The 13,102-nt window shown below is 43.1% G+C and overlaps 1 long non-coding RNA gene across 1 annotated transcript; it reads left to right on the forward strand.

The window, feature by feature from the left end:
• The first annotated feature begins 9,944 nt into the window (after nt 1-9,944).
• On the forward strand, nt 9,945-11,869 carry LOC129203941 (uncharacterized). Its single transcript, XR_008576212.1, has 3 exons — nt 9,945-10,057; nt 10,181-10,266; nt 11,729-11,869. It is a non-coding gene; the product is annotated as an uncharacterized LOC129203941 (long non-coding RNA).
• The last annotated feature ends 1,233 nt before the right edge of the window (nt 11,870-13,102 follow it).

Here is a 13,102-nt window from a genome sequence, read left to right on the forward strand (position 1 = left end):
GGAGTCAGTATTGCCTAAGGGCCACAGTCAGTGTGGAAGGCTAAAAGTAGCCATTTCTAATGAATATCGAGTCTGCTCTCTCCTACAGGATTTCTGTCACCGGCATACTCTCTTTCTCCCTCTTTCTTTCGCTCCTGTAATTCACACCTGAATATGTTTTACCTGTGTGTCTTGTATCCAAGTTCCCAAGTTCAGCAAAGTAGCAGGGGGATTTTAGGTTGCCACAACAATTCTAAAACACCATGAGATGGATTTGTCTTCGGAAGATAAGGTGTTTTTTGGACAGTTTTGTTTGTGTATCCTCACTAATGCGCCACAGCAGGATTCCAGCAGAGATGCTTAAACAAGTGTTGTTAATTTGAGGGTACATTTTTAATTTCTTTGAGAGATAGTTTTCTTTCTGATAACCATTAGTTTGTGTTTTGTCCCCAAAAGCTAGAAAGAGGGAAGAGTTTGGTGCATTTCACACTGCAGAAAAATGAACAGGGTGAAACTGAGGCCTGAGAAATTTTGGAAAGAGTTACAGGGGCGGTGTCAAAGCCAAACAACCCCAAATGTATATGCTGCACAGTGAGAACCACATGCTTTCACAAAATTATCAACTAGATATCTTATTACTTCTCTCTTGGCTATTCCCCTCAAAAATTTCTGTATCTTCTCCACAAGCCTCCACCTTCTCCAGAACTACTTAAAGTGTTGCTGGCATGCACTGTTGTAATGTTGTTTGCTTAACCCTGTTACACTTTCTCATATTCAGGGTATTTACAAGCACTTGTCTTTTACAGCTCTGTTTTTCTCCCTTTAGCCTGATTCAACTTCTGGTATGTCAGATGACACTCTTGTTTGCCATTTGAATTAAAACCTTTCTCCTTCAGTATGTTTGGAAAGACCTCATAGTTTGCCTTGAGATAATTTTTCATATCTTTGGATGTAACCTGTTCCCGCCACAGTCTCTGGTTCATCTTTTATTCAGATTTTTTTCTTCAGAGCTGTAGATTTTCAACACAGCATCTCTCAGATCCTACAAAGGAAGGAGTAGACGGGGGCTGGAGGAGTATACCATTAAATATTCCATTATACTCCATTCAAGACCAGGTTTATCAAGGCACTTACTTCGTTATTTTACCTCTCAGTGCCACTTTGAACAAGATTAAGTGCCCAAAGCTATATTTTGGGAAGAGGAACTCTTGGTGTCTCTGGGTTAGAACGAACTGATGGAAAAATCTTTATTTGCTTAGTCTGTCTGCTTTGTGACTATTCTCCTCAAAGTGAAGTGATGGGCTCATGTTCATTTTGGACTTTAGAATCTTCAAATTTTTTTCTCAAAATTCTAAAAACTCTCCGGTTTGCTAAACATTGCAAAGGACACAGGCTTTTTTTTTCTGTGGGAAGGACACAGACTTTTTTCTGTGGAATTTAAGCTAGTGTATTGGGTTTGCGTGGCAAGGTTTTGGTAGCGGGGCGGGGGGGCTACAGGGGTGGCTTCTGTGAGAAGCTGCTAGAAGCTCCCCCTGTGTCTGATAGAGCCAATGCCAGCCGGCTCCAAGACGGGCCCGCCGCTGGCCAAGGCCAAGCCAATCAGCGCCTCTGTGATAACATATTTAAGAAGAAAAAAAAAAAAACAGTTAGAGGGCTTTTGCAGCCAGAGAGAGGAGTGAGACGATGTAAGAAACTCTGCAGACACCAAGGTCAGTGCAGAAGGAGGGGCAGGAGGTGCTCCAGGCGCTGGAGCAGAGATCCCCCTGCAGCCCATGGTGAAGACCATGGTGAAGCAGGCTGTCCCCCTGCAGCCCATGGAGGAAGGATGAGGGGGTGTAGAGATTCCACCTGCAGCCCGTGGAGGACCCCACGCCGGAGCAGGTGGAGGCACCTGAAGGAGGCTGTGGCCTGTGGGAAGCCCACGCTGCAGCAAGTTCCTGGCAGGACCTGTGGACCCGTGAAGAGGGGAGCCCACGCCAGAGCAGGTTTGCTGGCAGGACTTGTGACCCCATGGGGGACCCATGCTGGAGCAGTCTGCTCCTGAAGGTCTGCACCCCGTGGAAGGGACCCAGGCTGGAGAAGTTCGTGAAGGACTGTAGCCCGTGGGAGAGACTCCATGCTGGAGCAGGGGAACGATGAGAGGAGTCCTCCCCCTGAGGATGAAGAAGCGGCAGAAACACCGTGTGATGAACTGACCGTAACCCCCATTCCCTGTTCCCCTGTGCCGCTGAGTGGGGAGGAGGTTGAAGCCAGGGGTGAAGTTGAGCCCGGGAAGATGGGAGGGGTAGGGGGAGGTGTTTTAAGATTTGGTTTTATTTCTCATTCCTCTGTTCTGTTTTGCCTAGTAATAAATCAGATGAATTTCCTCTCTAAGTTCAGTCTGTTTTGCTCATGACGATAATTAGTGAATGATCTCTCCCTGTCCTTATCTCGACCCATAAGCTTTTCATTGTACTTTTTCTCCCCTGTCTAGCGAATGAGGGGAGTGATAGAGCGGCTCTGGTGGGCACCTGGCCTCCAGCCAGGGTCAACCCACCACAGCCAGGATGCCACAAACTGTATTATAGGGGACATAACACACAAAAAGCAGAGCTGTAATCGTGTGGCCACTAGCTGTCCATAAAAGGATGAAAAATATTACCCCATTGTAAACTGCTGAACATCTAAGAATGAGGACAAGACTCTGCATGTTTTTCACCAATAAGACTGGCACACTGTGATCCCACTTAGAATATGATTCATCCTATATTATTATATAGCCAACTGTCCAGTTAAAGCTGCAGCTCATTGCCTACATTGCACTATATGTTTGAGGTGAAAGATAAATGAGAAAAAAGCTGTGGTGAAAACATGATATGAAATTATATCCCTGTGAGGAAAATTATTGCCTGAAAAGTGCACACAAAAGAAAATTGCAAACTCCAGAGAGTAGAATTCACTCCATAGCCCTGGCCTCTGAGGATAGCAAGGGAAGAAATTGGAAAGGTGACAAAATCCGTGCTTGTTTATTGTGTCACTATCATGCAATTATTTTTATGGATTATAGCTCATTTATTTATTCTTCTGTTATAGATGATTCACATCTTTTAATGAATATAATCCTTCTTCAGTACTGCCAAGCTCATGGATGGATCGTATCATGGATCAGAGGCTGATACAACCATAGGTACGACTTCAAGTATCTTCTTCCTAACCCTCAAGGAGATTAAGAAAGGTAAGACAGGAAATATCGCTCTGCTTAACATATTGTATCTATTTTTAATTTGCGCATACAAGATAGTACTAGACCCGGCGTACAAGAGACTGAAATACATGAAACTCTTGAGTAAGCAAGAGCTATTGATCTAATTTGCATAAAGTCTGGTTTTGTTCAAAGTTTTTGGAAAAAAACCAAAGATTATAAACAGCACGAAATTAAGAACCAGGTAGTGACATTTGCAGAAAAATTTTCTGTGGGATTTAGATGCAGAATCCTCCTTGCTCTCCAACACTTCTGCAAGAACAAGGAGGATGTGAGATCACTACTCACCACATCTGCTGCCCCCAAACCCTCCCTTTTTCTTGGTACAAAACTGTGGGCATGATGCACCCAATATGTAGGTAGCATAGTACATTGTGCACACCTGCAGGGCTATGATCTTATTGGCATCATGGAGATGTGGTGGAATGGCTGTTATGACTGAAGGGTTGGGATGGAAGGATACAGGCTTTTTAGGAAGGACAGGCAGGGGAGATGAGGAGGAGGTGTCGCCCTTTTTGTCAATGATCAACTGGAGTGCATGGAACTCCACCTAGGGATGGATGAGGAGCCAATAAAGAGCTTATGGGTCAGGATTAAAGGGAGGGCAGGGACAGGTGACATCACAGTGGGGGTCTGCTACAGGCCACCCCACCAGGAATAATGGAGTGGATGAGGCCCTCTATAGACAGATACGAGCAGCCTCATGTTCACAAGCCCTGGTCCTCAAGAGGGACTTCAATCACCCCGATATCTGTTGGAGGGACAACACAACAGGGCATAAGCAATCCAGGAGGTTCCTGGAATGTCTTGATGATAACTTCCTCTTCCAAGTGATAGAGGAGCCAATGAGGAGAGGTACCATGCTGGACCTTGTTCTCACCAACAAGGAAGGAATGGTGGGGAATGTGAAGCTCAAGGGCAGCCTTGGCTGCAGTGACCATGAAATGGTGGAGTTCAAGATCCTTAGGGCAGCGAGGAGGGCACACAGGAAGCTCACTACCCTGGACTTCAACAGAGCAGACTCTGGCCTCTTCAGGGATCTGCTTGGTAGAGTACCATGGGACAAAGTCCTAGAGGGAAAAGGGGCCCAAGAAAGCTGGTTAGTATTCAAGGATCACTTCCTCCAAGCTCAGGAGCGATGCATCTCAACAAAGAGGAAGCCAAGCAAAAGCACCAGGAGACCTGCATGGATGAATAAGGAGCTCCTGGACCAACTCAAACACAAAAAGGAAGCCTACAGAGGGTGGAAGCAAGGGCAGGTAGCCTGGGAGGAATACAGAGAAATTGCCTGAGCAGACAAGGTTAGAAAAGCTAAAGCCCCCATAGAACTAAATCTAGCCAGGGATGTCAAGGGCAACAAGAAAAGCTTCTGTAGATATGTTGGTGATAAAAGCAAGACTAGGGAAAATGTGGGCCCTCTCTGGAAAAAACAGAAGACCAGGTTATTTGGGATATGGAGAAGGCGGAGGTGCTCAACAACTTTTTTGTCTCAGTCTTCACCGGCAAGTGCTCTAGCCACACTGCCCAAGTCACAGAAGACAAAGGCAGGGACTGGGAGAATGAAGAACTGTCCACTGTAGGAGAACATCAGGTTTGAGACCATGTAAAGAACCTGAAGGTGCACAAGCCATGGGACCTGGTGAGATGCATCCATGGGTCCTGAGGGAACTGGTGGATTAAGTTGCTAAGCCACTCTCCATCATATTTGAGAAATCCTGGCAGTCCGGTGAAGTTCCCACTGACTGGAAAAGGGGAAAAATAACCTGTTTTTAAAAAGGGAAAAAAGGAACACCTGGGGAACTACAGGCTGGTCAGTCTCACCTCTGTGCCCAGCAAGATCATGGAGTAGATCCTTCTGGAAACAGTGCTCAGGCACATGGAAAATAAGGAGGTGATTGGTGACAGCCAACATGGCTTCACTAAGAGCGAATCGTGGCTGGCAAATTTAGTGGCCTTCTACAACAGAGTTACAGCATTGGTGGATAAGGGAAGAGCAACTGATGTCATCTACCTGGACTCGTTCAAAGCATTTGACACTGTCCCACACAACATCCTTGTCTCTAAATTGAAGAGACATGGATTTGATGGATAGACCACTCGGTGGATAAGGAATTGGCTGGATGGTCACACCCAAAGAGTTGCGGTCAACAGCTCAATGTTCAAGTGGAGACCAGTGGTGCTCCTCAGGGGTCAGTACTGGGACCAGCGCTGTTTAACATCTTTATCAGCTACATGGACAGTGGGATCAAGTGCACCCTCAGCAAGTTTGCCGACGACACCAAGCTGTGTGGTGTGGTTGACACGCTGGAGGGAAGGGATGCCTTTCAGAGGGACCTTGACAGGCTTGAGAGGTGGGCCTGTGCAAACCACATTAAGTTCAACAAGGCCAAGTGCAAGGTCCTGCACGTGGGTTGGCACAATCCCAAGCACAACTACAGGCTGGGCGGAGAATGGATTGAGAGCAGCCCTAAGGAGAAAGACTTGGGGCTGTTGGTGGACGAGAAGCTCAACGTGAGCCGGCAGTGTGTGCCTGCAGCCCAGAAAGCCAACCGTGTCCTGGGCTGCATCAAAAGAAGTGTGACCAGCAGGTCGAAGATTCTGCCCCTCTACTCTGGTCTGGTGAGACCCCACCTGGAGTATTGCATCCAGCTCTGGGGGCCCCAGCACAAGAAAGACATGGAGCTGTTGGAGAGAGTCCAGAGGAGGGCCACGAAGCTGATCAGAGGGCTGGAGCACCTCTCCTATGAGGACAGGCTGAGAGAGTTGGGGTTGTTCAGCCTGGAGAAAAGAAGGCTCCAGGGAGATCTAATTGCGGCCTTCCAGTACCTGAAGGGGCCTACAGGAAAGATGGTGAGGGACTGTTTATCAGGGAGTGGAGTGACAGGACAAGGGGTAATGGGTTTAAGCTGAAGGAGGGTCGATTTAGATTAGATGTTAGAAAGAAATTCTTCCCTGTGAGGATGGTGAGGCACTGGCACAGGTTGCCCAGAGAGGTTGTGGATGCCCCATCCCTGGAATTGTTCAAGGCCAGGTTGGCTGGGGCTTTGGACAACGTGGTCTAGTGGAGGGTGTCCCTGCCCATGGCAGGGGGGCTGGAACTAGATGATCTTTGAGGTCCCTTCCAACCCCAAACCATTCTATGATTCTATGATTCTGTGATTTACGTAGCTATATGAGCTGCAAATGTGAACTAGGTCTGAGTTACAGTATACAGATACACAAGTAAACCCTCTGGCAAAACCAGTTTCTTTATCAGATCACATCCAAGGGAAGAGTTCTTTGAATTGAGGCTTTTATTTGTCTGTTTTGGTTTGCTCTTTTTGCTTTTAGCCCGCCCTGGAGGGTGGAGAAGGGACAGGGAAGAAGCAAGGCTTCAAGAGCTCCTACATCCACCATTCACTTGGAAGAGAAGCTTGTGCTGGGAATGTGTTAAGGACAAGGGCTGATAATGTGTTATTTCTAAATAAGTTGCAGAAATAACATTCTTTCCTACTTCTCTGCTCTTTCTTTTCCTGGAGCTAAATGGTAAAGCAAGTGTGTAGCAAACACATGAGGTGATGGCCCATGTCGTTTAAAATAAACCCTTGCCATAGATCCCTAGCCCTTATTTCCATACCTTCTGTTCTTCATAAAATGTGTCTTGAAAGAAAATAAAGGACTATTTTATGATCATATTATTTTATTTATTTAGGTGCAATGGTACCTCATAAACACATCTCTTAACAGCTACCTTTGGTTTCATATTATCTAAGTCAAAGTACATGTTTAAAGGTAAAAAAGTGATAAACTCTTGGAATTCATCTGTGCAGCTGGAAAGCATTACATTTTGGTAAACTATGATAGCACAGCAGATCAGCCATGGCCTCACCTATCATCTGACAAGCATTATATTGCCAACCTCCATGACAGGGCAAGAGTGACAAAAAACTGAGTTTTCTCCCTGGTTCCTCTGTATGCAGATGTTACTGATACATAGGATATGTTCTGGTTTAAAGCATTTGAAAATACTATTCAATTTAAAGGAGCCTGAAAAATATTGTGGACTGCCATGGACCAGCTGGTGTGATTACACGGTCAAAGCTCAGCACAGCCCTTGAGACAGGCAAGGCAGATGAAGGATTGTATCTAGAGGATACAACTATTACATTATGTTCCTCCCAGTGCTGACCCAAAGGTTAAGCCCTTGTAAAAGACTGAAAAACACGCTAGTTCTTTAGGAATAAGTTGAATTCAAAACTCAACGGAGGACATAATTAATTTTTCCATAACTCCTCTGAATTCTTCTAGCAGAAACTGATGTGCTGGTAAGAGAGCACATAAAAATGGTACAACGCTATTTATAAAATCCTCATGGAGGAAGAGGGAAAATAAAACAATCGTTTCTTTTTGTGGAAAGCTTGAGTCCCCCTTGTTTTGGCCTTGCGAGAGGAGCCCGTATGCTTTGGGATGGCAGCTGCTGTTACGTCCCTGCCCGCCTCTCTCCCGTCTCCTGGGAAGCTGCCATCACATGCCAGAGGCCAGGCTCTTGCAACAGGAGTTGCTTTATAGCACCAAGATGACCCTGGAAGGCAGAAGCACAGGCACTAGGAGCCTTTCCCAGCAAGATGTAGTGTATACAAGTAGAGCAAATCACAACAAGCTGCAAGCAGCTTGATCCCCCTCACAGGAGCTGTTCTCCATGGTGGGAAGAGATGGGACCTCAATGAATCGTCCTTCCTCCTTCTGTGAAGGGGCTGTTGCGGCATGCCTTTCAACCTACACAGTAACTCCTTTTACCATCTACAGACACATATTAGGCCTTATCAGAATAGTTATATTTGGCAAGACAATGAAATCATCCTAGTTTCAGGTCACTTTGTCCCAGTTCCATATCAAAGCGCTCCTATCAGCAGCAGTCTCATTTCAACAAGCTAGTAACATACTTAGAGGTCCTACATATCAGCAAAAGATTCACCACAGCTGCAATTATCAGCAAACCAAAAGTTTAAAAGTGTATACTGAACACAGGTAAGTGATGAAGAAGTCTACGCATCTGGCTATGCTATTGCATAGGATTGCGTTGGCCTAAGCAAGCCGATGGGAAAGCCTCTGGCAGAGTCACAGCTCTTTCTGCTTTTAGCTGTGATATGAACCTGTCTGGGACTAACAATATTTTTCCAGTGCCCCAGGGGGTCCAGAGAGATTACCTTCTGCTGAGGGAATACGCTCCTCCAGGGGTGGCATGGGGGAAGGCAGCTACAGATGTCCACATTTTAATCACAGGGTCCTTTAATTTTACATTTATTGTTGGGCTTTACTGGAAAGCATCTCAGAAAAGTTCTTTTTAAAAAATATTCATGGTTCTTTGAGCGCTTATTGCTGTTCATCTCTGATACATGCATTGCAACTGTTCTTACCTTGTTCTTGTCCTGGGAAATGAAGAGAATGCCAAATTCATCCTCGTGTGCATAGCAGCCCTTTAAATGGTCAAACCAAGAGCTTCACACCACTGCTAGCAAAGTGAGATGGCAATCCATGTTAGTCAGCTGTCCTGGCGGTTTGTACAATTATTTCCCATGTGTTTTTACTGGGCTAGGAGAGGGCATGCATGGTCAGATGGAAGCCGTGCGACAGTCTATCTCAATCTCTCTGTGACTCCATACAGTCAATAAAGGGATAAGACCTTTTATCTGTGTATCGTATTGTACATTAGACATTCTATTATAATAACAAAGTCCAAAAGAGTTGTTTTCAATCTTTGCCTCTGACAAAATTCAAAGAAGAAATTAGCAAATGAAGCTGCTGATGCATGTTTGATGAAAAAGAATGAGTATAAATAGACACTGAGAGTACGGCATAACAAACAGTTTTCTGGTTACTGCTTGTAAAAGAAGCTCAAACTGATCATTTGTTAGTCGTCTGAACTGTGACCTTCCAATTTTTGCTCTTATAAGTAACAGTCACCACTAAAAAAGAGCAAGGAGGAACAAATTCCAGAGAGTCCATCAATGTAGACGCCATCAATTAATGTACATGTCAGTTGATATAAACCTCTTCTGTGGGTCTGTGAGAACATGCTCAATATATTTGGCTTCTTCTCCCTTAAAGCTGTGAAGTAAATACCCTTTGCTTGTCCAAGTCCCACTTTTTCAGCAGAAGGAGGAAGGAACTTAGCCGGCACTTTCAAGATTTAGACAGTTTATTTCCTTCTACCTCTTTTCTCTCATTCAGCATTAAGGACCTTTAAGTGACCTTTGTGTCATCTTCTATCACTCTCTTATGATATTCTTCATCATGCCTAAGGCAAATTCCTTCTAAATACCTACAAAACAAGACAATTTTTCTTCTTTAAATCCCTTCTTCAGATGACCCTGTGCTATGATACCTGTAAACCACTTGCCAGCAGATGGACAGTCATTGCTGTGATCATTGTTTATCACACTGACTAATTCTGTCTCCTTATTTCCTATGTCCATCTGTTGTTCATTATCTTATTTTTAGATTGTAAATGCATTAATCATCTGTGTGTGTACTTGTTAGTTTTCTGGACTTTGGCTAGGTATTTGGGCTTTTAGGCGTTGCTTCAGTATAAATTCATACTGGGTTTTATAATAAATTGATAAAAGAAATGTCAATAGTAAATTTAATAAAAAAATGTAAACTTTGGGACATTCTTCCTTCTATCATACCATAGGCAAAACAAATGCATACACCCAACTACATTGGCCACAGGTGAAACCAACGTACAAGATACTGTTGTGATCTCAAGAGAGAGGAACGAGCATTCAGATGGAGATGTAAAATGGAGAAAATGCCACGGGGTCAGTCACCCTGCTCCTGTGATCAGAACAAAAGCGGGTAAAGAAATAAACCAAAAGAATGCTGATGCATAAACGTATGGAGAAAGTTGGGGTTTTTAATAGAACCAACAGCATGTTGTCAAACTGACCAGCCTTTGTTTTTTTTTCTTGGAATTTCCAGGCAGTAACTGAAAGTTTCATGAAAAAGGGACCAGAGTCAAGACAACCAGGATCAGTCTTACTTAGGTCTCATGATGAAACCTATGTGTAGGTTACAACTTTGGTTATGACACTTTGTGCAGATTTGACTACTTTTCCTACATCATTTCAATAACCTCTTTTGATGTGAAGCAATATTTTTCATTGTACCACTATCAACACTTTATTAAATGCATCTCAGCTGCTTATGTGCTTTTGGCACATCTGGTTGTAAAAGTAGCTTATTGCTATTTATTGCTCAATACTTTCTTCGTAAGAGTCTTCTTTAAAGAGTCATTCCAGTGCATACACTAACCTTTACCCTGATCTAACAATGAGATTGCCATAACAAGTAGAGGAGAAAAAAGAAACAAATAATCTATTTGTATGAACTATGTATGAACTACCGCAAACTCATGGTATGAGAGTCTCATAAGCCAGGTAGGAGGGTAACAGGGAACTGCTGCCATAAGCCTCACACATCTAACATTACTCTTTTTTTGAAGATAATGGGGAGAGGGAAAGGAAGAGAAAATTCAGAGGGAAAAGATGAGTTCTGGAGATAAAGATTAGAGAGAAGGAATTGAGAAATAGTTAAAGGAGATTTTAATTTTTTTTAATTATTATTATTTTACTTTTGGATTATTTACTGAGGTTTATACAGAGGTTATTTATTCAACTTAGAAAAAATATTTTAAGAAGTAAAATATCACATTGCCAGGATTCATTGTCAGTAATGGATGTGCTGCATGAAAAGCAGGAAACTTGATGAGGGAGTAGTTGCATACTGATGTTTTGTTCCTTCCCCAAGCAAGAGCTTTATGAAATTTCCTCTCCTACCTATTTAGGAGAAACTTACTATTTTACACGATAACAATTGCTTTGCTTAAGTGACAGTGGATATCTTTTCTCTCTTCAGGAAATCCTCCAGATTTGATTTCTCTAACCTGATTATGATTTTGAACGAATGAATGAAGACGACTAACCTATCCTTAAATTTTCTATAGACACAGATAGTCTGCAAGAAAATATTTTTTTTTAAAACTCAGGGAAGATATATTGCCTCAGAACATTAATTAGATGTTATTTAGAAACAGACACAAATTCTCCATGGGAATGAATTTATCACCCAAGATGCTAGAATATGCAGAGATGAATGCTGACTTTGTGCTGACACTACAGAATAATGAAACTCTGATGTATGACACCTGACAGCTTTTAGGAAATAAATACTTCCCAACTGGAACATAAGCTCTGTCGGCACTTGCTGCTTAGCAATACATATGGTATGAAGGATACTGTTTTTATAATTAGGGCTCAAATGGCAGTGGTTCCTCATAGTAACACCCTTCCCTAATCTCTTCATCTCTAGAATCTGACTGCCATTAAAAAAACATAAAAAACCTTTATTTGCTGTGCTTGCATGGAAAATGCAGTGTAATCCATGCAGTATTGTCTGAGTGTTCTCTGCGTATGAAAACTATTATGAAATAACTATGAGATGGAAATAAAACTTATCACTTCTCTCCAGTCTACAGGTGCCTCCTGCACGACTCCCTGGGATGTCCCCATGCCACCTGCAGAAAGGAGAGGAACAGCACTGAAATCATATGCTAGAAAACACCTCATACAGGTGAGCTCTTGTCTGCACAGAGGAAATCACCACTTTCAGGGCTGGAAGGTGCAATGAAATTCACTGCCATACCGCCCAAGAGAATAATTAGAATGTGTTAAAATTGTTTTTGTAAGAACAACCTAGGGGTCACCAAAATCCACATTTTTCACCAGAACATTTCATCTAAAAATGCCTGTCTATAAAGAAATGTGAATTAGAACCAAATACTAGCATTACTAGAATATTACTAGCATACTAGAATTAGATGACTTGATTTTTTGCTTCAAAATAACATTCACATTAAAGTCACTATAAGTTCTTAATATTATAGTATATAAAAAGTATTTGGACAAGTCATATAGAAGAGAAATTTAATATTAATAGACAAAAAAGAATGAAACATTTTGCTCCCAAAATTTTGAATATACAGAGAGTTTGTCATTGTTCCCAAGGAGAAATGAATACATTTTCAAAATCATGATAAAACAGTTACAGCTTCTGACGAACCCAAGTGGCAATTATCATGATAATCACCTGAAGCTTTTCTGAGAGTTAGGTTACTCCATGTAAAGAATAAACTGCTTCAGCACGCAATGTATGGCAGACGCTGGAGACCCTTCAGTAATCGGTTTGTGCTCTGTCTTGCTTAGGTTCACAGCCACTCCTTCACTGCTTTTTTCAGGAAATACTGTTTGCAGCTGAACATGAGAGGCTAGGACCTCCAGCAATGACAAGTCTCTGCGATTTACTTCTCATTGCAAAAGCGTACTACTCCTTCCCTTGCCTGCTGCCTGGGAGGAGAAAAGCAGATCAAAGTCCTTCTTGGAATTTCAGGAACACAGTCAGTTTCTTCACCCAAGTGGTTAGCCAAATATCCAGGGTCTTGCGAACAGATCCAAACAGGATCCTGTTGTTTCTCTGAGGCAACTATTTGCAAAGAAGATAAGAAATTCAGCTTCTGTGAACCCAGGGGAGTCGGACAGGAAGAGGAAACATCCCTTAAGCAGTTATTTTAGTTGGCATTGAGCCCAAATGCCATTCTCTCTCTCAGGGCAAGGTTTTGGTAGCAATTCAGGCTGTAAGTCCTGGGTCTCATTAGGGTTATTTTAAAGTTTTGTTACCCCACTGTTTTCTTTCCAGTGGTGCCCAGTTTGAAAGTTACCCCATTCCCTGAAAAGGCTATTGTTTGTTATACCATAATTACCTTTACATGGCAGTCCTAGAGTCAAGCTGAAACAAGTGAGACACCAGGAACTTGACCTTAATCAACCTGTAATTGGGCTCGTGTTG

This window comes from Grus americana, chromosome 3, assembly GCF_028858705.1.
Source record: "Grus americana isolate bGruAme1 chromosome 3, bGruAme1.mat, whole genome shotgun sequence".
NCBI classification, from domain to species: domain Eukaryota; kingdom Metazoa; phylum Chordata; class Aves; order Gruiformes; family Gruidae; genus Grus; species Grus americana.